Here is a 27,955-nt window from a genome sequence, read left to right on the forward strand (position 1 = left end):
TGTACATTGAGCATTGGCCCTCCTATACTGAATTTTGTTGTTGTTAAAAAAAATGGACTAAAGATTTAAACTTAACACCAAAACTACAAAGCTCCTAGAGAAAATGTAGTGGAAAGTTTCATGACATTGGATTTATCAAGGATTTCTTGGTTATGACACCAAAAGAAAAGGGAACAAAAGCAGAAAGGGACAAGTGAGATAATATCATCTATCAGAGTGAAATTCTTCTTCACATTAAAGAAAACATCTATAGTGAAAAGGCAAACTATGAAATGACATAAAATATTTGAAAAACATATAACTGAAAAGGAGATAATATCCAGAATATATCAAGAAGTGTTACAACTCAGCAACTAAAACAATGAGAGCACATGGTTAAGAAATGGTCAAAGGAACAAAGTTAGCAGGCTAATGGTATTTGATTTCAAGACCTACTATAAAGCTACCTTAATCAACATCCTGTGTGATTGGTGAAAGAATAAACAGCTAGATCAATGGAAGAAAATAGAGAGCCCAGAAATAGGCTCATATAAATATAGTCAACTGGTCTCTGACAGAGGAACAGAAGCAGTACAATAGAACAAAGATAATCCTTTCAACAAGCAGTGCTACAATTGAATCACAAGGGGAAATAAAGAATCTGCACACAGACTTGACACCCCTCAAGAAATTAACTTAAAATGAATCATAAACATTTCCATTTATCTTGCATCTACCTACCACTTCAGCATTTTATTAAAAATAAAAATAATAATAATAATAAAGGGAGAAACGTGGGATCAACATATAAATCAAGTATAAAAATCAAACGAATATTCATGTTTGACCTGATTGTTTATAGTTCATAATGCGTGATGAACTCCTCCATAAATAGAAAATGAAAGCAATAAAAACAGAAGAAGAACAGTGGAAAACCTAGATGACCATGAACATGGCAATGACATTTAGATACATCAAATCGTGAGCATGGGATAGATTTCCATTTATTTGTGCCCTCTTTAATTTCTCTCATGAGTGAGTGTCAGAATCAGTCTAATACCCAAACAGAATAAAAAAATACAAAAAAGATAAAATAATAGAAAAACATCATGGATAAACATAGATGCAAAAATCCTCAACAGAACATCTGCACACCCAATTCAAATAGACATCAAAAAGATCATCCATCATGATCAAGTGGCATTAATTCCGGATTCATGGATAGTACAATATGAATAAACCAATGGGATACACCACATTAACAAAAGGCAGGATGAAAGCCATATGATCATCTCAATAGATGGTAAAAAAGCACTTGACAAAATTCCAAATCCATTCATGATACGCTCAACAAAATGGATATACAAGAAACATACCTGAACATAATAAATACCATATATGACAAGGCTGCAACTAAACTGTATTGGATGTCTAAAGCTGTGCTGTCCCACACAGTAGCCACTGGCCCCATGTGGCTACTGGTCAACATTGCAATGTGCTGTAAGCACAAAATACATGAAAGACTATGAAGAATTAGACAGAAAAGTAAAATCTCACAACAATAATTTTATATTGACTATTTATAGTAATAATGTCAGGAGTATAAATATTATATTAATAAAAATATGTGCATCCATGTCATAAATACATTGCCTATAATATCATTAATATCAAAATTGATTATAATACTGTATTTGATTAAATAAGTATATTATTAAATCAACTTCATTTTCAAAATTGGCTGCTAGAAAATATTGAATGCACATGGCTCCTATGCCATTTCTGCCAGACAGCTGTCCGGGGGTGCTGTTGCCGGCATGGAAAGGGGAGAGAAAGGCGACTGAGGACAGCCGTGCTTACTCTTCCCCGCAGAGAATATCCTGAGCTCTCTTGTCGCAGCCCCCAGGACCTCCTCACTCCTCAGGCTGCAGATGATGGGACTGAACATAGGTGTGAGGATGGTGCAGAAACAGCCAGGAACTCATCTTCTGCTGGTGAGAGGAGGTTCCTGGGCCGAAGATCCGTGTAGATAAAAGGTGCACAGTAAAAGGTCACCATGGTTAAATGTGTGGAAAAGGTAGTAAAGGCCTTTTTCTGTCCCTCTTTTGAGCGCTTATGGTGAACAGCAAAGAGGATCCGGCCAGAGGCAGCAGTGATGCCAAGGAAGGAAGGAGCAGAGAGAGGCTTGTGCTCACAAACCCATGTACTCATAGACCCCGGTGTCCATACAGGCCAGAAGCAGCATGGTAGGACATCGCAGAGGAAGGGATAAATGGCCCTGGAGTGGCAGTAAGGGACACGGAGGGCATGGACAGTGTGTGCCGAGGAGCTGATGGACCCTAAGACCCAAGATCCTGTGACCGACCTCACACACATCCTTTTACTCCTGCAGATGGGATAGTGGAGGGGGTGGCAGACGGCCAGGTAACGGTCGCAGGCCATGGAGGCCAGGAGCAAGCCTTCCGAACATACCATGGGCAGGAAGAAGCAGCTCCACAGCCCGCATCCCAGGAGGGAGGTGCCCTTCCAGCCTGAGAAGTGGTGGAACCCCATCTTAGGGATGGAGGTGGAGATGTCCATGCTGTTTGGGAGGGAGAGCTGACTGAGGGGGAGTACATGGGGGTGTGGAGCCTGGAGTCCATACCTGGGAGGTGCATCGTTGCCGCGTTGCACACAGAGGCAGGAAAGAATACAGGACGGTGAGAACAAGAGAAGCAGGCCCGCTGGATATGGGGGAAGCAACCCCAACAAAGTGAAATCCTCTGGAGTTAGGTTCTAACTCTCCGTGAAATACTGCTGCTTTACCTTCTGTGGAAGAATGATATTCTCTTCCATAGTTTAGTTTCTGTGCAGTAGATTGAAACAAAATCAAACACTCGCCAAGCTGCTCACTGGAGAAGTGGGGATGTCCAGGAGGACGCTCCTGAGTTGCGGCTTACATGTTTGTACTCACCCTCTTCAAATGTAATTGTTTAAGTAGAGCAGCAGAACTAGTATTATTGTATTCATGATTAAGAATACAAATCAAGAAGAGGTTAAAATGAATAAATTTTCCTTTCTTGAAAATTTTCCTAGCTTCTTATGTCCATACCTTTCCCTGGGAATTTTTATAATTCAACTTTTTATAGCTTATCTTTTCCTCTTTATTTCACCTCAGTCCTGAAAATTTGTTCTTTCCTTCACTCAGTCTCCCAAATAGATACACATTTTTATTGTGGTATTTTTTATATTTCCTGTATGTTTTATTTCTTCCTTTACTCAGTTTCAGTGTGGGATGGGACTTCCATTTTCTGTGTGCTTTTCTGTCTGAGGGAGACTCTTGATGCCCTCTATGTTCAATATTTGGGCACTTTCTTTTTGGATATGGACTTTATTTAATGCACTGGATTACATGAAGGACATTTGGTTATATTATAACTTGGAGAAATTGTTCCTGTGGCTACAAGTTGGGTCTACAACAAATGTCACATTTGATCATCTTAGGAAACATTTTGCTGACATTTATGGGCATTTTGAAAAATCTCAACTTACAGGACCTATTATATATATGCCAATCTCAGGGTTCTAAATTTATTTTGCAAAAGTTACAGATCAAACACACTTTAAAAAGTCTTATAGGCAAACAGTCCAAAACCAATAAGCAAATTGAACATCTGCTAACTCGATCCCAGTAAAATTATAGGAGAGCTGTAAAGATGGAATTAAATGAGCTTCATGATCATTGAGTGGGTCTTCAGTAGATGCCAATGCCCTTTGTCCATTCTGTATCTTAACCATTGAGAGGCTTCAGATCTAGGGAAAGTAATTGTCAATATCAAGCACACACTCCATTCGAGGACCGCACATCATAGAATACTAACAGGTTTGTATTACCTATACTTACATTTTAAGTTCACTCAGCTTCTCAAATGTGCTATGGAACACCCTGTACTCTGTGCAACAGAGAATATTCCTGTAAGGTAGGAAGGCCACATCTCCAAAATATCTCCCTGGGTTAAAGCTAACTCAACTCAATTCAATACACTGTGGTGATTCACCTTCCAAAGTTCTTGAGATTGTGCTTTCGGAGACAAAGTAGCTTTATAATGAATGACACTACTGCTTGCTAACAGTCCACTGAATGACTGAAAATGTTTAAGAAGCAGATGTTGCTGAAACTGTCTCCTAGGCTATGCCACAAGTGCATGTCACTGATCAAGAGTCTTTGCATCAAATCTAAAGTCTCTTTTGAACATAAGAATCTCTTCATCTGCTAAAATTTAGGAAAAGGACATTTCCAAGGATGCTTTGTATCAGCCACCCCTTACTGTTCCTATAGCCCATCAATCTCTAACATAAAACCTGTGGCCACATTTAAGGCTTTGCTGTCCAGAACTTGTTGGAATCAGAAAAAAAGTTAAACTAACTCTAGTTAAATATTTCTCCATTCATATGTATTGACTGGTTAAAACATCTTCCTTTCCTATTATCTTGTTACATTTAAAGCACAGTTAAGACATTTTACACATAATCTCTTCAGGTTTTCCTGCTGGAAGACAGAGGCACGAGTTGTTGTATTTTATATGCAGACCCCTACATAATCAAGCCTTAGATATTCCTCTTTCCCTGTGATTGATCCCTAATGCACAAGTCCACGACGGCCAAAATCCTGGGCAGTTCACTTGATGTTGCTTATTTAGAGATCCACTAACTTTCACACTTAGAATAAAGCAATTAACCCATCTGATGCCCTTGTATTCTGCTGATGCCCAGAATCAGATCACAGAGGGATATTCTTGATGATTTGAGAACTTTAGAGATGTCAGATGGTGCTTCTTGAAATGTCGTAGTAAGAGATCAAATGATTAGAGAGGCACAGGAAGTGCTTACGAGTGCTCAGCACACCTGGTGTCAGGGACAGTTTGCTGCCCTCTGTCTTGGGAGTTTGCAGAAGGAATTATTGATGATTGTAACTAAATTGAATTTTGCTGTGTCAAAATACTTTCTTCTGTTTGTAGGGGAGACAATGGATCCATGAAAATACCAAACCAGTCAACTGTTCTGCTGAGGTGGCACGTTGACGCTTAGAAATAGTGCAGTAAAATGATGATTTTGACTCAGAGAAGAGTCTAGCCTTCCGGGTGTACCACTGATTAGGAAGCTGAGTGAGAAAAATTACTTATGATTCCAACTTGTTTTTAAGTCTTTTTGTGCTAAAGGATATTCTAGGAATCAAATGGGATGCTATATGCCAAATGCTTGCCTAGTACCTACTGCCAAGGAAGGACACAAATGATTTTAGGATCTCTTATTATTCCATTCAATCCACAGATTTGTATTCCAGAAAAGTGTACATTTAAAGTGATTTGAACTCTTTATTCTCTTCTAAATGGGGTCACATCTTCATAAATGATGAAAAAACACTATTTAACAAGATTTTAGTTAATAAATATCAGTGTTTACTATATATACAAATGTATGTTGCATATATAAAATACAATATTGGACATGTTAATTTCACTTCTTTACATTAGTGGAGGGGAAATATTATAAATACATACAAATATTTCTAGTGTTACTAATTTTATTGTTGTACATACAAACGTTTTATTAGTATTCTATTGATAATATCTATGTCTCTCCCTCCTGCAGTGTGGTGCCCTTTGCATGTACATTACACAGTTTAAACCCAGTTATACCCCAGGCTCAACCTGTTATCAAGCCCATGAGGTCCAGTCAAGAAATAACCAGTTTTAAGGGACAAGCAGGTTTTGAGTTCCCTGGGGTAAGAAGGCTCTTTGCGGATGATTTTTTGAGTACAGGAAACCTTGGTGAAGACAGACTCTAACTAAGAGAATATACTGAATGGTCATGGTAATACGAGAGGACAGAGAGAAGAGACTAAATGATACCAGATGTCAAATAGCATGAGATCGTCACTGTGGATCATTGCTGGGTCAGTAGTCAGGGATCTGAGGAAAGCAATACTGAAGTGGTCACTTTTGGGGAGAGGTAAAGATTGTGAATACAGCCATGTGCTCTATGTGAGGGCCTCAGGATAAAATCTTCATGCAAGTCTCCAGTGGTATGTCGGGAGTATTTGCTCTTCCTAGGCTGTGTCAATCTCTTTTTCCAGCCAACTCAGTGATGACTTCATGAGCCTCTTTACACTGTAACTATAGCATCTTGTCTGGAGTCAGTGCATTAGCTCAGCAACATGAATTTGGCCTCACCAAGAATGACTGTGTTACTAACCAACCTCCCAGCATAAGCCAAAGGTAAGCCACTGTGTCTTGTCAATGGGTTTCAGCCCTGGGCAAGTTTACTATGGATTAAATGAGACCAAAATTATTACAATGGAACCTTCTTGGGTTAAAAAGGGTTATAATACCCAGGTTTATTCAAACGATCACATGTCAAGCACAAGAATCCTATCCATTCAGAGCAAGTCTGCATGCAGCAAGCCAGTCTCTGCCTCTGGGCCTCTCTGTCCTCGTGGCATCTCAGTCTCTGTCCTTGCAGCTCCCACCACTCTGGCCTCTGCTCTCCTACAGCTGTGCAGCTGCACAGCCCAGAGCACTGGGCAGAGCTCTTTATACAGAGTCAATAACAAAGCATTGCCCATATGTGTGGAGTGAGCTGGCTGACCAGTCAGGTGCGAATCCTGGCCACAGGAACCCTCACTATATCCACACCAATGTAATCAGCCAGCCTCCAAGACACTGTCTCATTCTCTCAGTTAATATTCCAGTATCAGAATGTAGAGACAATGAAAGTTCAAATGAAAAGAAGCTGGGAATGTACAAATTTTCTTTCAGTTTAAGAATACCCTGAACATCTAGCTAAAACTACACGTCTTGAAGAGGGGTCTGTATCATCCACATATCTGGATGAATAGAATAACAGGTTTGGAATTTGGTGTTTACTTTTCCCATCATGTTAGGAATGTTAGGTAGAAAGATAGGCATGAGCAGCCTGGGAAGGAGAAAATAAGGTTCAAAGAAAACAACTCCCAAACACCGCCCCGGGAGGGGGCCCTGTGAAGACAACAATGGCTCTGCAGGGAGGGAATTTCCTTGCCTACTGGGACCAAGCCAAACGGGTCCCAGCCAGATCCCAGCTTGGGCCCTGTGGAACAGAACTGAGAAATACCCAAACCATACCTCGACATGAGAAAGGACACACTCACTGAGAGGGAGGACTGTACAGATGGGCCTGCCAATCAAATGACCCCACCTTGTCAACCAAAGGGGGGCCTCCTAGCCAGAATGTTATATAAAGGAATCCCAGCCAAGAGATCAGGGCCCTTGTCTTTTTTTTTGTTTTGGTATCATTAATGTACAATAACTTGAACAACATTATACTTACTTGACTCCCCCTATTATCAACTCCCCACCACATACCCCACTACAGTCATTGTCCATCAGCATAGTAAGATGCTGTAGAATCTCTACTTGTCTTCTCTGTATATACTGCCTTCGTGTTTCCCCCCCACTACATTATGTCTGCTAATTGTAATGCCCCTTTGTCACCCTTCTCCCTCCCTTCCCACCCATCCTCTCCAGTTCCTTTCCCTTTGGTAACTGTTAGTCCATTCTTGGGTTCTGTGATTCTGCTGCTGTTTTGTTCCTTCCGTTTTGTTTTATTCTTATACTCCACATATGAGCGAAATCATTTGGTACTTGTCTTGTCTTTCTCTGTCTGGCTTATTTCACTGAGCATAATACCCTCTAGCTCCAACCATGTTGTTGCAAATGGTAGGATTTGTTTTCTTCTTAAGTCTGAATAGTATTCCATTGTGTATATGTACCACATCTTCTTTATCCATTCATCTACTGATGGACACTTAGGTTGCTTCCATTTCTTGGCTATTGTAAATAGTACTGCGATAAACATATGGGTGCATATGTCTTTGAAACTGGGCTCCTGCATTTTTAGGGTAAACTCCTAGGAGTGGAATTCCTGGATCAAGGGGTATTTCTATTTTGAGATTTTTGAGGAACCTCCATACTGCTTCCTACAATGGTTAACTAATTTACATTCCCACCAGCAGCAGTATAGGAGGGTTCCCTTTTCTCCACATCCTCGCCAACATTTGTTGTTGTTTGTCTTTGTATGGTGGCCATCCTTACTGGTGTGAGGTGATATCTCATTGTGGTTTTAATTTGCATTTCTCCGATGATTAGCAATGTGGAGCATCTTTTCATGTGCTTGTTGGCCATCCGAATTTCTTCTTTGGAGAAGTATCTGTTCAGATCCTCTGCCCATTTCTTAATTGGATTATTTGATTTTTGTTTGCAGAGCTACATGAGCTCTTTACATAACTTGGATATCAACCCCTTATTGGATATCTCATTTATGAGTATATTCTTCCATACTGTAGGGTGTCTGTTTTTCTGCTGATGGTGTCCTTTGCTGTACAAAAGCTTTTTGTTTGATATAGTCCCACTTGTTCATTTTTGCTTTTGTTTCCCTTGCCCAAAGAGATATGCTCATGAAGAAGTTGCTCATGATTATGTCCAAGAGGTTTTTGCCTATGTTTTTTTCTAAAATTTTTATGGTTTCATGACTTACATTCAGGTCTTTGATCCATTTTGAGTTTACTTTTGTGTATGGGTTAGACAATAATCCAGTTGCATTCTCTTACATGTAACTGTCCAGTTTTGCCAACACCAGCTGTTGAGGAGGCTGTCATTTCTCCATTGTATCAGGGCCCTTGTCTTGATTTGACTCTTGATATGACCTTGACTCAAGCCTGCTCCTCCCATGGAGTAGATTCAAATAAAACTTTTGCTCTGCTTCATTGCTGTGTCTCTGCCTTAGAAATCTTTGTTACAGTGGGTACAAGAGCTGAGGAGATCAAATTCAACCCTTAGCAATAAGGGTGGGTTTGTATTTTTTTGGATGGGAAATAGAGTTGATTGGTTATTGTACATACACAGAGGCATGCTTCTTCCAGAGAACTGGATTGTACCATTTTTAAGGACTCTTCAAGCAGTCATTTTATCATGTAAACTCTCATGTTTCCAGATTTTCAGTGTTTTGGTAATCCACAGTATGTCAGAAGCCTTAATTTCCTACCCAGTAACTGTGTTCTATTTTTGATAACACTAGCTCTATATTTTGTGAATGGCAGTGTGATCAGGTAAAAACATTACACTTCCCTGCCTCCTTGAATATGGAACTGTGGGTAAAATTGCAATATTTCCAGAATCTCTCTCCTGGCCTTAGTGCATCTCCATATCAGGAGGTGTTCCCAAGGGGTGGAGAGAAGCATTCCATCTCCATATCAATAGGTGGTTACAAGGGGGAGAGAGGGCATATATGGACCAGAGAAGTTGGATGGAGTCCCTTTTTGCAGCCAGGTTTCAAGAGCAGAAGTGGATGACTGCTTGTAAGCAATAAATGGGTTTCTCCCACTTTATTTCTCCTTTTAACTGAGTTTGGCTTCAAGGGTAATTTGTCCCAGGCTGGGAACACATTTTCCCCCAGGAACTACAGGAAGATCACAGTGAGATTATTCCTCTTTAACTGGGACTGAATGTGTAATCCCTGAGTAAATACAAATCTGATGTCTTGAGAAACAGCTTCTTTATCAGGACAATGCAGGAAAGATCCTGAAAGTTTCAGAGAATTGCAAGCATACATCCTTGAGATGCTGAAAGAACAAAACAATTGTAGCCTCAGGATTTCTAGCTACTTAAGAATGCAGATTCTCTAGATGGTTGAGATTAATTTAAACCACTTCTTAAATTCCAATCTTAGTTGCAGTGTGAACACAAACCATTTCAGTGATTTGAGCTTTCTTAGAAACATGTTACCAAATTCTGAGAAAATATATGTAAATGCCTTCAAGGATTTCAGTTCAATTCCTCTACGGAAGCTATGACTACTCAATTAACAAACAGTGAATTAAATAGTGAATGAAACGGATGCTGAAAAGAATTTAGGAATTCTAATAACCACTGAAAAGTTAAAAGTGAAGTTAGGAAGAGAAAAGAAATCCTCAAAGGCATGTATAATACTGTTGTGTAATTTGCTTTCGCTAAATAATATATCAAAAAGAAATCAAAATGAACAAAACAGCAATAGACTCATAGACAATGAGAGGTAATTGGTGGTTACCATGGGGGAGGGGCTGGGTAGGTGGTTGAAATGGGTGAAGGGGTAAACAGGCCCAAAATCTCAAACATCGTATAAATTAGCCATGGTGATGAAAGTTCAGCATAGAGATTATGGTCAGTAGTTCTGTGACATCTTTTTATGCTGAAAGATAGTAACTCTACTAGTTGGGGTGAGGATTTATGCTGTATATAGCTATTGAATTACTATGTATATAGCTATTGAATTACTATGTTGTATACTTTAAACCAATGTAATGTTATATATTAACTATACTTCAATAAAATAATTTTAAATGATTCTATTAAAGTGTTTCTAATTTTTTTACATAAAAGATACATACAGTATCTTTCCTTTTCATGGTTGATATATTTTTTATTAAATATGGGTGATACATAGTATCATATAGGTTTCAAGTATACAACATAGTAATTCAACAGCCATGAAATGCTGGCGATGTCCCTCTGTTTATATCTGGGCTTGTAATCAGAATGACAATCTCTACCATAATATAGAGATACTAATTCATGAATATGCTAACCAACACCTTTTTGGTGAAAACAGTCACCAATATTAATGATGAAAATTATTACAAACTTTTATATTATAAACAACTATATAATATATAATTTCATATATGACACTTCCAATATTGCAGGTATATTTGTAGGATAAACTATTATTTAGTATACATCATCTATTTTAAATAGAGGAACTTTTGTTAAATTTTCTGAGAAAATAGATTACTAATATAGAATTAAAGTTTTTTGACTTGGATCTATTGTCAAAATTTGCCTGACATCAGGGATGTATCAAAGGATACTGTCTGTGACCAGTTACTTAGAGACATGGCCACCTTGGAAGGAAACCTTTACAGACAGGGAACCATGACAAGCTGAGGTGGGAAAGTGTGCTTTACGCTGATGAATGACTTTCATAATAAGAGGAAATCATAACTCAGCAAGAGCCCTTTTCTCCTTGAGAATCCTGTTTTGTCATTCTGCGCACAGCTCTTTCCTTAAAAGGTTCTCATCTCACTCTTTTTAAAAGTTTGCGAGGCCATACCTTGTGTTTACAGCTTCCCTTACTCCACTGTGACCCCTGGGCCTCCTCACACCTCCTCACACTTGGCAGTGACTCTGAACTCAGGCATTCTCACTGGGGTCCCTTGCCTGGAGTGTTCCTGCCTATGTATGACCATAGCTGTTTCCTCATTTGGAATCTACATCTAAAGTAGAGCCTGAAAACTGAGAGGCAATGAGGACAGAAAAGAAAAAACACTATCTGAATGCCTAAAATAGTGAATGAATGCACCACTCTACTCACTGCCACCATCTGTTTCCTCCCAGGCTCTCCTGCTAGTGTGATGAGTGCATGTCATAATAATGTCACTCGTCACAGAAGCAGGAGTTTAAGATTGGTCTGTGCTCTACAGAATAAGAGGGAGTCTTATTTAATCTGAGGACAATTAAGTGACCACATTTACCTTACATGCCTAAGTTTGAACTGAATCTACTACTTGGAACCATTCCTGGCAAGACAGAAATTAGATTGACCTATTTGAAGTACTACACAGAGGTTTGATACTCAATAAATTCTTTATTAAACAAAAATGGGTGAACCTTATGGAACTTTAACAGATGGTTCTACAGTATATTTCCTTTTCATGGTTGATATATTTGTTATTAAATATGAGTGATACACAATATCATATAGGTTTCAAGTATCAACATAGTGATTGAACAGCCATGAAATGCTGGCGATATCCCTCTGTTTATGTCTGGGCTTGTAATCAAAATGACAGTCTCTACCATATTAGGCATCCGGTGATTTCCTGTTAGATTACAGTTATTTTTTGACATTATTAAAGGAAGATGACATCACTGTGCAATTCTTATATATGAGATAAAGTTTTCATATGGTATCTGATGTAACTTACTTTTATTTCATTTTTTATTTAGATTAGTTATTTTACAAATATTTCTGATTAAAGCTGAATTTCCAATGAAATGTTCATTAAATCTGTTTTCATTCTGTCTTTTCCAAATGAATTATCCTAATAGTTTTTAAAACAAGAGGGCATGCAATTCAACATTTCAACCTAACATCTTGTGAAGCATAATATATACATGATGTCCAAAGACTTTGCAGGGGGTGTTTTCTCAACCATCACCTAATAAACAATTGTTGGGAATCATTATTTCTGTTCTCATTTTTTAAAAACAATGTTTAAATAGAAACTCTTACTAGACTGACGGAGTGAGAACATTGTGAGGCTGGCAAACCCAAAGAGACTGGAACGGCTGCCCCTGCTCCGGACCCTCCTGCTCCGGGTCTCACCTGGGCCGCCTCATCTGCTGTCCATTTTACCCTTTATAATAAGCTGTAATCAGTTATAGTGTTTGTCCTGATTCATGTGATTCATTCTGTTAGGAATGTTAGGTAGGAAGATAGACATGAGCAGCTGGAAAAGGGGAAGATAAGGCTCAGATAAGAAGCTGCAAGACAGGGTTCAAAGAAAAAAACACCCAAACTCTGCCCAGGTGGGGGGGGGCCTCCCACCCCTCAGGCTGTGGCGGAGTCCACCTTGACTCGGGCCCACCCCTCCCGTGGAGGGCATTCGAACAACACTTTCCTCTGATTTACTACTGTGTCTCTGCCTTTCAATTTTTTGTTGCAGAGGGGACAAGGTCTAAGGAGAATGAACCCAAACATTACAATTCTGACAAACCATTGAAGCGGAAGAGAAGTCTGTGGGATCCTCAACTTTGTAGCCATGTCAGGCAGAAGTGTGGGTACCTGTGAAACCCAATGCTTGTACCTCACACCTAAAGTAGGGGCAATCTGTGGGATGGAGCCCTTAAACCCAGGGGTTCTGCACTAGCTCTGGGAAGGGTCAGAACTGAAGTGAGTGGAGGACATCCAGTTGGTGGTGGAGACTTGGAGAAGATACTGGAAAGGACTCCACGTATTTGGTGTCAGGAGGGCAAAAGAAACTTCTCATTACTTGTGTTTTAAATCGGAGTAAAACTGGTTAATATCTTACCTCAGTACTGGACAGAAGTTTTTTGTATCTGTGCATTTGTGTTGGACACAAAGGTACATGTTAACATGGGTTTCCACAGAATCTGGGCCCTGATTAGTGGTAAATATTAAGGCAAACACAGATGATTACACACCAGGGAACTAAATAATCTTTGTGTGGGTCTGATACACAGGGTTCTAGTGTAACACTGAGAGGACAGACTGTTCTCCCTTCACCGTATTTTATGTTTTAGGTAATTTTTCATAGTACTTCAGCTCAAATCAACACAAACTCTGCTTTACAGGTATGTTTTTCCCCATTTGAAGTTGTGATGATTATAATAAACTAGATACTCTTCCAGGAAGTTTATAACTATTTCACTTAATCCTTCTAGCAATGTTATGAATATGTAATGTTACTATACATATTTTATATAAGAAGGAACACAAACCTTACTCATAATGGTGCTGTTACTGGCTGGGATGCTGTTTTTCCCAGGATCATGTCTTGGAGGTGAAGAAGAATGAAGCCAGCAGACCAGAGTGTGGAGCAACTAGCAAAGTTTTTAATGAGGAGTGAAAGGAAAGAATAAAAGACCCCCCATAAATGGGAAGAGTTCTAAGGGTGGAGGCCCCTGGAGCTGAAGGGTCCAGGGTTTACAGGCCAAAAGGAAGGAAGAATACAGAACTGGCAAGGGCTTGTTGCAAGGTAGACCCCTCTGTTCTTCAGGCCGAATCCTCCAGATGTTCAGGATGTAGCCCCTTGTTCCTCATGCTGAATTACCTAGATGCCCAATGCGTGGCTCCTTGTTTACTGTGAAGCCTTGAACTTAGCCGCTTTATGTCTTCCCCTTACCAGGGCCAGGAATTCTAAGGCTGCCTCTGTCCTACTGATTCCTGCCTCAGTAATCCAAGACCATGAAGTGGGCAAGGAATAGACACAAATATATATATATATATATATATATGTATAATAATTAAAACAAATGCAAAAAATAGACTCTTGGTGCATTGATGGTTTAGGATAGTCAAAATTCATCTCTAGACAGCTTGCTTAAAGAACTGTTTCTGCAAATGCAAATACAAATGCTTTGGGTGATTTGGATCTTCCCTAAAGCTTGAAAACCACAAATTTAAAGTAATTTAAACATAAATTCTTCCACTGAACAACCTCATGATAGTTAAATATAAGTATGCTACTTAAAAGCATCAACATTATTTGCATTTCTGTAGAATGCAGGATTTCATAGAACATCGGGATCTTTTGAAGATTAAATGAAATGCTTGTAAGTGCATATAACATGCTGAGCATATTTACTACCACATAGAAATGCTTAATCAAATTTATTATTACTATCATCACACAGTTAAGAAAAATGAACACAGTCTGTTTTAGGCAATTAAGTCATATTTGTTCAGTTCAAGGAGCAAAATACCAGAGTGGGTAAAATTGCAATATTTCCAGAATCTCTCCCCTGGCCTAAGTGCATCTCCTTATCAATAGGTGTTTCCAAGGGGTGGAGAGAAGCAGTTCATCTCCATATCCATAGGTGATCACAAGAGGGAGCAGGGCTTACCTGCACCAGAGAGGTTGGGTGGGTCACTTTTTGAAGCCAGGTCCAGAGAGAAACAGTCGAGCAGAAGTGGATAGCTGCTTGTAAGCAATAATAAACAGGTTTCTTTTACCTTATTTCTCTCTTTGACTGATTTTGGTTTCAAAGTTAATTTTCCCAGGGCTGGGAGACAGATTCCCCACCCCCACCCAGACTTACACCTGGCACAGTCGACAGGAGCTCTGACTTCATGGGTGTGATGCTTGGGCGGGCTGCCCATGTGGATGGTGGGGAGATGCCTGGAGGACCCTTGTGGATGGTGGGGAGGCCCCAGTGGGTGCAGCAGTAGAGGGTGCAGCTTCACTAGGGAGCTTATTATCTGTGGGGCTTCCAACTGGGGAGCCCCTGGTGGGGAACTTGTCTAGGGTAAAGCACCTCCTATAGGGGTGAGGCCTTCTTCAGAATTGGGGAAGTGTGGAGACACCAGAAGCTGTGGAATTATCCCTCTATGGGATAGAAGACTGCTTAGAGGCCCTGAGCGGCCATGTGGCAGCTGTGATCGTGGGGTGTTTGTTTCTTGAGATGGTGGAAAGGGTTATCAAGGATAGACACACTTCTGTGTTACTTAGGGTAGCTGTGCAATGGCCTGTGGGGTGCCCTTGGGAGGGAGGGATTGTTACTGACAAGACAAATCATGCTCCGGGAAGATTCTTCAGGAGCATTGAGTGTGGAGGCAGCAGGAGGATCCCCACTGCAGAAGGCCTCAGGGGAGGGGGCAGGAGAAAGCGGGGCCACCAGCCCTGGGGATGGCAGATGAGAGGTCAGTGGAGGATGAAGGGTGGGGCCCAGGGCCACCCTGGTGCCAGGCCACCACCTGAGGCAGCAGTGTTTCCTATAACAAATGCTTTGGGTGATTTGTAATGAAAAAGTAAAAGCCTAGTTGTAATGAAGAAAAAAAGCACAACAACTGCAGGCTTCTCAGGGGGATCACCCTCCCTCAACCAGGTGGCGGAGCACTGGAGCAACCCATGCCCCACCCCTGCACCCAGGATGAGGTGGTCGGCATGAACAGCTGCTTCAACAGAAGCCCTAGAAACCTCTGCCTGCACTGGCCAAATGAGGCACATACTAACAGCCTCTTAAGTGGAGAGCTCCAGTGCTTAGTGGGGCCAGTGATGTCTAACAGTGGAATGCAGAAAGAATGTGTTTTTGAGGCATTGGTAGCCAAGAGTCTTTATCAGGAGGGAAAAACCCCTACACCTGAAGATGCTTGGTATACAGATGGCCTGAGTCATGGGCAGCCCCCAAAGTGGATGGCTGGGCTTTTCATCCTAAGACTGAGGCAATGTGGATGGAGGACAGAGAGGGGAAGAGCAGCCAATGGGCTGAGTTGCAGGCAGTACAGCTTGTGAACACCCAGGAGCCCTCCCTTATAGTTGTCTGTACTGGCAGCTGGGCCATCTATTGGGGGCTTGACCCTGTGGCTACCAACATGGTACCTTGCCAACTGGATGGTTGGTCACTGGCCCCTTTTGGGCAAGAGTTGTGGCAAGACCTATGGGCCTCTGGTCAGACTAAGACTGTTACCATATATCATGTGACTGGCCATTTGCCTTTGGCATCCCCAGAGAATGATGAAGCAAACACATTGGCTCAGGTGCACAGGCTAAAAGGCTGCTAAAAGCACAGGCTGATGCCTGTCTCTGATGTAGTCCAATGGTTACATCAGTGTTTGTTGCACACGGGTCAAAAGACAATGTGGGCTGTAGTCTGTCAGTGGGGCTTCTGTTGACCTCTGAGGAAGCTAGCAGAGCCCAGAAAGAGTGCCTTGTGTGCTCTAAGAGGGACTTACACTGAGTCCCACAGCAACATGGGACAATAGTAAGGGGGCCAATACCCCTTGTCAAGTGGCAGATAGACTATATTGGACCTCTGCCCATATCTATGTTCACCAGGAATATTGGTCTGTAATTTTCTTCTTTGGTGGGGTCTTTGCTTGGTTTTGGTATTAGGGTGATTCTGGCTTCATAAAATGAGTTTGGGAGTATTCCCTCCTCTTCTATTTTTTGGAAAACTTTAAGGAAAATGGGTATTATGTCTTCTCTGTATGTCTGATAAAATTCCGAGGTAAATCCATTTGGCCCGGGGTTTTATTCTTGGGTAGTTTTTTGATTACCACTTCAATTCGTTGCTGGTAATTGGTCTGTTTAGATTTTCTGTTTCTTCCATGGTCAGTCTTGGAAGGTTGCATTTTTCTAGGAAGTTGTCTATTTCTTCTAGGTTTTCCAGCTTGTTAGCATATAGGTTTTCATAATATTCTCTAATAATTCTTTGTATTTCTGTGGGGTCCATCATGATTTCTCCCTTCTCGTTCCTGATTCTGTCAATGTGTGTTGATTCTCTTTTTATCTTAATAAGTCCGGCTAGAGGCTTATCTATTTCGTTTATTTTCTCAAAGAACCAGCTCTTGGTTTCATTGATTTTTTTCTATTGTTTTATTCTTCTCAATTTTATTTGTTTCTTCTCTGATCTTTATTATACCCTTCCTTCTGCTGACTTTAGGCCTCATTTGTTCTTCTTTTTCCAATTACGATAATTTTGACTTTAGGCTATTCATTTGGGATTGTTCTTCCTTCTTTAAATATGCCTGGATTGCTATATACTATATACTTTCCTCTTAAAACTGCTTTTGCTGCATCCCACAGAAGTTGCATCTTTGTGATGTTGTTGTCATTTGTTTCCATATATTGCTTGATCCCTATTTTAATTTGCTCATTGATTATTGATTATTTAGTATCATATTGTTAAGCCTCCATGTGTTTGTGAGCATTTTTGCTTTCTTTGTACAACTTATTTCTAGTTTTATAACTTTGTGGTCTGAGAAGTTGGTTGGTAGAATTTCAATCTCTTTGGATTTACTGAGGCTTTGAAATATGATCTGAAGTCAAACACCAATAGTTTGTGGGGCTGTTCAGTTCTTTTATGGTGTTTGGATGAGAAGCCCCAAAAATGAGCCTTGAGCCCTGTGGGTATGCTAACATACATTGCTGCCTCTCCTATACAATTATATGTGCAAACCAAAGAGGAGGTACTGAAGCCAGGATATGGCCAGCAGAGCAACATTCTGCTGACAGCCACAAGTGCATTAAACCCTGGAGATACTGTTGGGTGTACATGGCCCTGGACATTTCAATACATGGACCAGTCATGGCTGGCCCTTCTGGCTTCTTGGGGAAAAAGCCTGGAAACTGGTCTACTGTGTGTTCCTGAAGTAACAACAGAGTGGCCCCCAAAGATCATGATAGTGTACCTAAAACATCCAGGAGGTAAAAGCATCTTACAGGGAAGTTTTGCTTTATCTTTATGGCCAGTGCATGTACGACCTGTACCCCTATATATTGACCCATTTGTAACTCCCACAGGGAGGGAGGTGAAAGTCTGGTATACTAGATCAGGATAAGGTCCCTTTCCTGCCACTGTCCTATCACAGGGCTACTCTCTTGCATGTATCCTACCTGATGGACAATATTTCCCTATGCTGGTGCCATTAAGATGTGTATCTTATTGCCCTTAAGGTTATTTTCTTCTACTGTCCCTGCCTTAGACCCACCTCCTGGCTGCAGCTGCGGTTTATGGAGTGTGCACAGCACTCCCCACCAGTTCAACTTCTGGCCTCCTGTAGAATTGGCAAGCTACAGATTTAAGCTGCATAGGACTTTGAACCCAGATGGATCTTTGGGCTTGAGGATTATCATGATTTTATTGCTGTTGCTATTGTATATTATTAGTCTGGTTACAATGCTTCAGTTTTCTTGCCTGGGTGCCATTGCAGAAGATGGGTAACTAGTAGATTGTGAGGTGAGATTTCTGGAGGGGTAGCCTGTGAGCAAAATTGCTCTATTTCCAGAATCTTTTGCCTGTCCTTAGTGCATCTCCATATCAATAGGTGTTTCCAAGAGGTGGAGAGAAGTATTCACCTCCATATAAATAGGTAATTACAAGGGGAAATGAGAATATATGTGGACCAGGGTCCCTTTTTGCAGCCTGGTTGTGAGAGACCTCTGTGAGCAGAAGTGGACAACTGCTTGTTAGCATTAAACAGGTTTCTCTTACTTTATTTCTCCCTTTTTCCTACTTCAGTTTCAAAGGTAATTTGTCCTGGGCTGGTAGAAACCTTTCCTCCCTGGAGTTACAACCAGTTTTTGCCTCTGACAATTCTTTAAATTTTCTGTTGTCCTTAATAGTGCCACTTCTCTTCACCTGCCCATTCAGGGTTATGTTGCTTTCAGAAAAACCTGGGAGGTAAGTTAGTTTGTTGCATCATTTACTCTTCAGAAACTCTGAAGTCTGGGTTCCCCTGCCAAAGCTGATTTGAATTTGAAAATGTCATTGCTCCAAGGTATTTTGTAGCTGTAAGAGAATTTAAATGGTCATATGAGACTTCTTAATAAATATAACACAAGGCCAGGAGCAGAAAAAAATATCCTCAATACTGATGTTATCAAACTTTGTGGTCAATCCATCAGAAAGATCCAGTTCTACACACACACACACACACACACACACACACACGAAATTATTCTTCTGTTATGTTAGAAAGTGGTTTCAGATGATCCACATTTATTTTGTGTTCAGTATTTTACCTGTGATTTTTTAGTTGCAGAGTTACCTTTGTTAATTTCATCCACAAATGATACAAAATAAAAGTTCCCCCATTGTCCACATGTATTCTAAATATACAAGATGCTGGCTATTTCCACCCAAAACCAGTGAAATAAAAAATCTTAAATAAGCAGTCAATTCTGTAAAATATTATTTAGTTCATATCAGTGAATTTTTTTAACTGAACATTGTGGCTGGTCAAAGAATTAACCATGTTCTACCAATATCTTGAGGACATAAATGTACTTTTCTCTGTGGAGGGCAGGATGTCTGAAAGAAGGAAAAATGAGACTGGAGGGAATCTCCAACAGTTCATAACAAAGTTGTCAACTTATGCTTATAAGTACGAATACAGATTAAGGATCAGCTTCTCTACCTGAATCATAAAAGGCATGATTTTGAGATTAATAGGCAGCAAATTCTTCATATTTTTTCCAAACAAGAATATTATTGGGGGCAAGATATAATGTTACTTTAAAAATAATGAAGAAAAGTCTCCTTTTCTTTCTCTAAAGGCTGTATGCCTATATTCCTGGAAGTCTAAGACCTGTTCTTTGAGGGTAAATATTTCCCCGACTTCTGGAAAAAGATCTATTATTTTGAAAAGTATTTCATTTAATTTCACTTACCCTAGTTAATACTTTAGAATTAATTTTCTCACAAGTGACCCAAAAAAGAAATACTTATAAGTGCCTGTCTGTATTCTCATAATTTGCTGAGATGATATAGCTTTTAACTAAGGACAAAATGTTTTACTTAGAAAGTAAATACATTGATATACATTGATAATGTGAAAAAAGCATTAAAAATGCTTGGTATAATATTTAGTACAAAAGATCAAGCTGCATTAGCTCTTATATGTGAAAGAAGAATTGAGTAATATATTTAATGACTTTTGTATTAATATTATGTTATAGATTGTTCAGAAGCCTAATTTATGAAAATATACATCACAATTTTTCAAAGCACAGAGGGATATTACAGATATGTAATATGTATATAATTACTGCATTTTCTCTTTGAAGCAGCATTGTTCCAAATTACATTGTTGATTTATGTAGACACGTGTGTGTGTGTCCTCACCTATTTATCTTAGAATTTCATCTTCATATTGCTTCAACTTTCAGGCAAATGATCAGATTGACCCCTGTGCTATGACTTCCTACCTAGTGTTCATGTGAAATAAGAATAGCAACCAATGATCTTGAGTGACAGATCAAAGTAAAATTAAACACATCGTGCAGAATGACTTAGGAAATCATTTCAAAACTCTTTCATGCACAAAACATTTTAATTGAATAATCTGTTTAAGAGGTTTATAATTTAAACACATAAGTAAACAAACAAAACAATACAAAATTATAAAACAACGTCCTCATCACATACACAGAAAATGATGGAAATTACTCTGAAACCCAGTCTTCTCTATCTCAAGTCCAGAGTTCTTTATCCACACATTGCTGAATCAGTCAGTTGAGTCAGAGGGTGGTTTAAAGCTGTAATGGAGGTAGGGGGAGCCTGTAGTCAAGGAATCAGGGGGCCATGGCAACGACAGGAGGAGGATTAAATATTATATAAAACAAGGGACTGTGTGTACTCTATAGAAGGCAATGAAAACATGAGGCTCAGTAAGGCTTTGATTAAGTAAAACAGACTGCTCATTTGTTTGGTATCCAATACTTTAAAACTTTAAAACTGTCTGAAAGATACAGTGTTACTATATGAGGATTAGACCCAAATCCTAAAGGTAAGCTAAGCATGACAAGGTTGTAAGCATTTTATACTATCTTCACCCCTCTGCTGAACCCCCTAATCTATAGTCTGAGGAACAATGAGGTCAAGGGAGCCTTGTAAAGGTGGCTGGGGAAACGTGCAAACTTAAAACCCCAGCAAATGTAAACTCACTCTTCAAGGTTACACAGTGTCAAATGAAATCACTAACATTTTAAACTATTGTAATTACCTCTCCTTTAGCAGTATGTCAAGAGAAGGTTAAATTTATTGATTGGTATAATAGGAAGTTGTTAAGAATTGTGTCCACACTGTATTAAGAGATATAATTTCTATTTTGTGTTTGTGTGGCTTTTGTTAACTATTTTATTGCAGTGTAGTTGATATACTCTGGATTTGACAGTTATCTACATTATTAAATGCTCACCACAACTAGTGTAATGAGTATTTGTCAACACAGAAAGACATTACACAATCATTGGCTATATTCTCCATGTCGTACCACCATACCCGTGATGAGCTGATATTACGTTGAGATTTTGCACAACTTCATCCCCTCCCCCTCTGTCTCCTACCCACCTAATGCCTCCCACGTGGTGACCACTAGACACTTCTTAGTGTCTATAAGTTTCCTGCTGTTTTGTTCATTCTGTTCTGCTTTGTTTTTGTGTTCCACAAATAAGTGAAATCACGTGGTATTTTTCTTTCTCTGCCTGGCTTATTTCACTGAGCATAATACACTTAAGGTCTATCTGTGTTTCCAAAAATAGGATTTTTTTTATGGCTAAATAATATTCCCTTGTATATGTTCACCACCTCTTCTTTATCCATTCATCTACTTATGGACACTTGAGTTGCTCACACTAAGCAGTTTTTATGGATTATTTTGTTTTCTGTAAGAACTCTGTAAGTGCTCTGAATCCCATTTTCTGAATGAGCAAATGGAAGGATGGAAAAATTAAACATTGTTCCTAGTGTCATTCATCAAATAAATGTTAAAATGTGACTTTGAAGCTTGTCCGCCAAGCTGAGATATTTTATTTATTTCCAGTAATTTATTTTGAATGTTGTTTTCTATTCCCTTATTCCATATATTTCTAATACCTAAGTGTAGGAATTCTATCAGACAAATGAGAATAATACTCTTCTTCAGTAATTTAAAATACAAGCCCATGGCAAAGGGAGAAGTAAACCACTTACATGTAAGTGTTATATTGTCATTGTTTTTACATTTTCTCCCAGTTCAGTTTACTTGGTGTTTGAAGGCAAACCTTTGTAATTCATTCAAATTTTTATTTAAGTTATATATATATATATATGTATACACACACATACAGAACTATATCTATTTCCCCAGACTGTAGTTGTAGTCACAACGACCAATCTGTTTTATATCACAACCAAGTTCTCCTTATTGGAACTGTTGTGACAAAATGTTTGAAGGTTCTGTTGACTAATGATGAATATGAGGTCCATTGATATGAACTCAAGTACACAAACATGCTTACTTTTAATGTGCTATCAAAGCTGAGTAAGATTCAACCTCTGTTTCTTGTAAGATGTGTTGCTCATTTTACTACTGCAAGTATGCAGCTCATGAGCTGTTTCTCATCCAAAATATGGGCACCTCTCAAGTGTTGGGGACTTTGAAAAGAGGAGAAACATGCCTATTTCTTCTGTTAGAGGGGGACACAGCCAGACAGATACGGCAGAAAGTGCTGATCATCAAAACCAAACTGTCATCAGCAATTGCATAAGTTGGCTTAGAGAATTTTATGTCAAAGCCTAAATTCCTTACAGCTACAACAAACAAGAAATTTGGTTTCAAACATTCAGAGAGAAATAACTGCTAAAAAAACTTCCGTGGCCAATGACAATCCAATGTGAGAGTCTGAGATATGAATTTCAACAGACTTCAATCCCAAAACAAATGTCTTACAGCAATGTAGGAAATCTCCATCTTCACAATGAGTTGGAAATACCCATAGCATGTGCATGTTTATGGTAGTACTTTAACCAGTGCATGTAGAACCTGGACACATGTCCAGAGAGATTATCTAGTAAACTCTACAAACCTCAGAAACTGAGAATGTGAGGAGAAGGAAGTTAACTTTTCAAGAGTGAGAGTTTGTCTTCCTTGTTTATTATCCTCCTCAACCAGTGTTAGGATAAAGAAAAGAAATGTAATTGCTAATATTCTGTCAACTATGCCATCAAAAGTATTTTCATCTCCTAAGATGGTCAAAGTTGACAGAATTAAATTCAGTCATGGAAATTTGATTTTTTATCCCAGGTTAATTTATCATCAGAAAGATATATTTTGGAACATATCCATTAGAAAGTGGCATATTTATCCTATTAAATTTGATAATGATAAAATAGCTAAACAGGACAACTACTGAGCCTAAATTATAGGGAAAAACCCAAAGAAAAAAGTCACAGGATGAATATTATTTGTAAAGAAATGTAACACTCTAATAAAAAGTTACTATAAAAAGAAAAATATAATTCATGGAAATGATATTTTAGACCAGTCATCTGACCATAATGAAATCAAATATGAAATCAGTAATTCCAAGAAGCTTTGGAAATTATGTGCATCCATATCTTCATTGTTTTGAAAACTTTTGGGAGATATTAATTTCAATTACTAAATAATGTTTTACACAGAAAAAATTTCTTTTTAATTGAAACATGCAGACACCCCAGCAATTAACTTTGCTGTAGTTAGTTTCTGCTTAAAGCTTGATTTATAACCAAAACTAATCTAAGAGAAAAGTACAGTAAGTATACTCCGTAAGTTTGATTAATAGCCAAAACCAACCTAATAGAAAGAACAAAGTGTTAATTCCTGGAATCTGGTGAGTTATGAACAGTGTACAACAGGAGCTGCAAATAGTTCCTGTGATCCTTTTTGTGGCAAATGCAGACAAGGAACATGCTGTGAAACTCACTAACCGGATGACTTAACACAATAAGAAAATAAAAATATATCTAGTTCGCGGTTGGTTGATGCGTTGAGAAAGTACATTCAATAATTATTAACCAATGATTGTTTCACTGCTTGCTGTGACCTAATAAAGACACAGGGGCCCTCTAACTTGTTGCTTGGTCTCCAAGGAAGTCTAAGTCCTCTGCATTAAACCTCATTCTGACATGGTCTCTCATTTTTGCGGTCCCTGTCTACAACGGAAAAATAGTTGATATACAATATTATATTGTGATTCAACCATTAAACACATTATTAAATCCTCACCCCCAACTAGTGCGGTTACTTTCTGTCAGCATAGAAAACTGTTACAGAACCACTGTATTTTCTCTGCCACACTTCTATTCCTGTGACCAACTTATATTATGATTGAGATTTTGTGTCTCTTCCCCACCCTCATACACCCCAGCCACCCACCCCAAATCCTCCTCTATGGTAACCACCAGTCTATGAGTCTACTGCAGTTTTGTTTATTTTGCTTGGTTTTGTTTTTAGATTCCAAATATAAGTAAAATCATGATATTTGTCTTTCTCTGCCTGCCTTTTTCATATAATATAATACCCTCTAAGTCCATCAGTGTTGTTACAAAAGGGAGGATTTCTCTCTTTTTGTGGCTGAATAATAATCTATTGTGTATATGTACCATTTCTTCTTTACCCATTTATCTGTTATGGACACTTTTGGTTGCTTCCATATATTGGCTATTGTAAATAATGTGGCAGTAATCATAAGGGTGTACATATCATTTTAAATATATTTTATTTTATATCAGAAAATTCCTAGTAGTGATTATGCCCAGGACTGGCACATTCTCCTAGACTTCCTTGGTTCATGCCCCTACACCTGCCAGTGCCCTCCCAGATAGTAGCCCCTTGGCTCCAGCAGCCCTGCTGATGCATCCCTGGCCCAGTGCTTACTGGGACACCCCGGGACCACACCCTCTTGGTTTGGCCACTTCAGAGTGAACTGCCCCAGATGGTACTCACCAGGACAGCCCTGGCCCGCACACACCGAGGCCCCAGCCACCCAGCCAGCCAAAACCACAAGTCACCCACAATCTAACCATGGGACATTCCTACACAAGGCTGCTCCTTAAAGAGTGGGGAGATAGTCATTTCACTGAATTCATAGAAACCAAAACATAAAGTCAAACAAAATGAGGAAACAGAGAAATACGGTCCAAATGAAAGAACAAGACAAAACTTCAGCAAAAGAACTAAATGAAAAGGAATGAAACAATCCACTTGATATAGAGTTCAATGTAATTGTTATAAAGATGCTCACAGGACTGGAGAGAAGCATGGATAAACTAAGAGAGGGCTTCAACAAAGAGATAGAAAGTATAAAAAAGAACCAATGAGAGTTGAGGAACACAAAGGAAAAGAACAATACACTAGAGGGAATCTAGAGCAGATTAGAGGATGCAGAACAGATCAGTGATATTGAAGACAGAGTAATAGAAAGCACTCATGCTGAAGAGAAGAAAGGAAAAGAACACAGAAAAATGAGGATAGGTTAAGGGCCCCCTGGGACAAGATCAAGCATTCTGATATTTAAATTATAGGAGTCTAGAAGGAGAAGAGAGAAGGGGATAAAAAATTTATTTAAAGAAATAATAGCTGAAAATTCCCTAACCTGGGAAAGAAACAAATATCCAGGTTTATGTACACAGAACCCCAAACAAGATGAACATAAAAGGTCCATGCCAAGACACAATAATTAAAATGTCAAAGATTAACAATAATGAGAAAATCTGAAAAGCAGCAAGAGTAAAGCAATGAGTCACGTGCAAGGGAATCCCCATAAGCTATCAGCTGATTTTTCAGCAGAAGTAGGTCAGAAGGGAGTGGCATAGTGTATTCAAAGTGCGAAAAGGAAAAAAAACCTACAACCAAAAATATACTCTACCCACCAAGTTTATCATTCAGAATTCAAAGAGAGATAAAGAGTTTCTCAGATAAATATAAGTCAACTGGTCCTAAAAGAAATGTTGAAGGGTCTTCTTTAAGAGGAAAAGAAATAAGCCATGATTAGAAGAAAATTATGAATATGAATGAGAAAATTTTCTCTTATAAATGCAAACATATAATAAAGATAGTACACATGTCCTTTAAAAGCTATTATGAAGGTTAAAATACAAAAGCAGTAAAATCAATTACATATAAAAAATTAGTTAAGGGAATCCCTAAATAAAATGGTGTAAACTAAAACTTCATACTCATAAAACATGCAGGAGAGAGGGTAAAAAAATGTAGTGCTTTTAGGATGTGTTCAAATGTAAGTGACCATCAGGTTAACACAGACTGCTATATACGCAGGATGTCATATATGAAATGCATGGTAACCACAAACCAAAAACCCACAACAGCTTCACAAAATAATGAAGAGAAATGAATCTAAGCACAGCACTAAAGAAAGTCATCATGCACAAAAGGAGAAAGCAAGAGAGCAGAGAACTACAAAAGCAACCAGAAAGCATTGAACAAAATGGTAGTAAGGACATTCTTATCAATAATTACTCTACATGTAAATGTACTAAGTGTTCTGATCAAAGGACAAAGGGTGACTGAATGGATGAAAAAACCAAGACCCATCTATATGCTACCCACAGAAGATTCACTTCACACCTAAAGAAACAGACTGATAGGGAAGGAATGGAAAAAAGATGCTTCACATAAATGAAAATTTTTAAAAGCCAGGGTAGCAGTATTTTTTATCAAAATAAACTTTCAGACAAGAAGAAGAGACAAAGAAAGACACTACACAAGGATAAATGGTTCAGTCCAACAAGAAGTTATAACAATTGTAAATACATACCCAATGGAGGAACACCTAAATATATAAAGCAAATATTAATTGACACAGAGAAACTGACTGTAATACAATCACAGTAAGGTACTTTACACCCAATTTATATCAATGGAATTATCATAGACAGAAAATCAATATGGAAACAGCAGCTTTGAATGACACATTAGGCCACATGGTCCTAACATACTTATACAGACCATTCCATCCCAAAACAGCAGAATACACATTCTTTTCAAGAGTACATAGAACTTTCTCCAGGATAGTTTGTAAGGCACAAGAAAAGAGAGTTGCATACAGAAGTCTTGAGATATGTTTCAGTCAAATATTCAGCTGAGTATAAAAAGAGAACATATGTGATGAAATTAATCAAGGCTAGGAAAAATTAAGCCCTGAAAAGGAGGAGAGAGAACAGTGTCTACAGTTGACAAGTGGCCACAAACAATTCCTGTACCTAATAGCCTCAGTGGGGAACTCATGAGTCAGGAGACGCTGCTTAGAGTACAAAGAATTGTCTTTCCCACATTGAGGGAAAGGAGTAATTTAACCCCGGAACTCTGACACAAATGTAGCTTCACGCCCATCTAAGGATGTTTAAAGGTCAGACCAAAAAGAGAAAAACGTTTCCAGGTAAACTTGATCATATCCTAGGGAAAAAGCTCTAGATTAGAATAGGTATAATAATTTTAAAACTGTAATATCCTCCAACTCAACATAAAAAAGAAAACTAATAATCTGATTAAACAATGGGCAGAGGACATTATTACAAAATGACATATAGATGACCAATAGATACATGAAAAGATGCTCAGTATCACTAATAATCAGAGAAATGCAAATAAAAACCACAATGAGATACCACCTTACACTAGTCAGAATGGCCAATATCAACAAGACAGAAATAACAAGTGTTGATGAGGATGTGGATAAAAGGGAAACTTCATGCACTGTTTGTGGAAATGTAAATTGTTCAATGGAAAACAATATGGAGGCTCCTCAAAAAATTAAGAACTACCATACAACCCAGTAACTCCACTTCTGGAAATTTATGTGAAGAAAACAAAATCACATACTTTTAAAAGTTATATGTACCACTATGTTTACATT

General features: G+C 38.8%; 1 pseudogene; it reads right to left on the minus strand.

Annotated features, from left to right (window-relative positions):
- Positions 1 to 1,750: 1,750 nt before the first annotated feature.
- On the minus strand, positions 1,751 to 24,218 carry LOC108394085 (olfactory receptor 2L13-like; annotated as a pseudogene).
- Positions 24,219 to 27,955: the final 3,737 nt, after the last annotated feature.

Source organism: Manis javanica, chromosome 14 (assembly GCF_040802235.1).
Source record: "Manis javanica isolate MJ-LG chromosome 14, MJ_LKY, whole genome shotgun sequence".
Classification (NCBI taxonomy): Eukaryota; Metazoa; Chordata; class Mammalia; order Pholidota; family Manidae; genus Manis; species Manis javanica.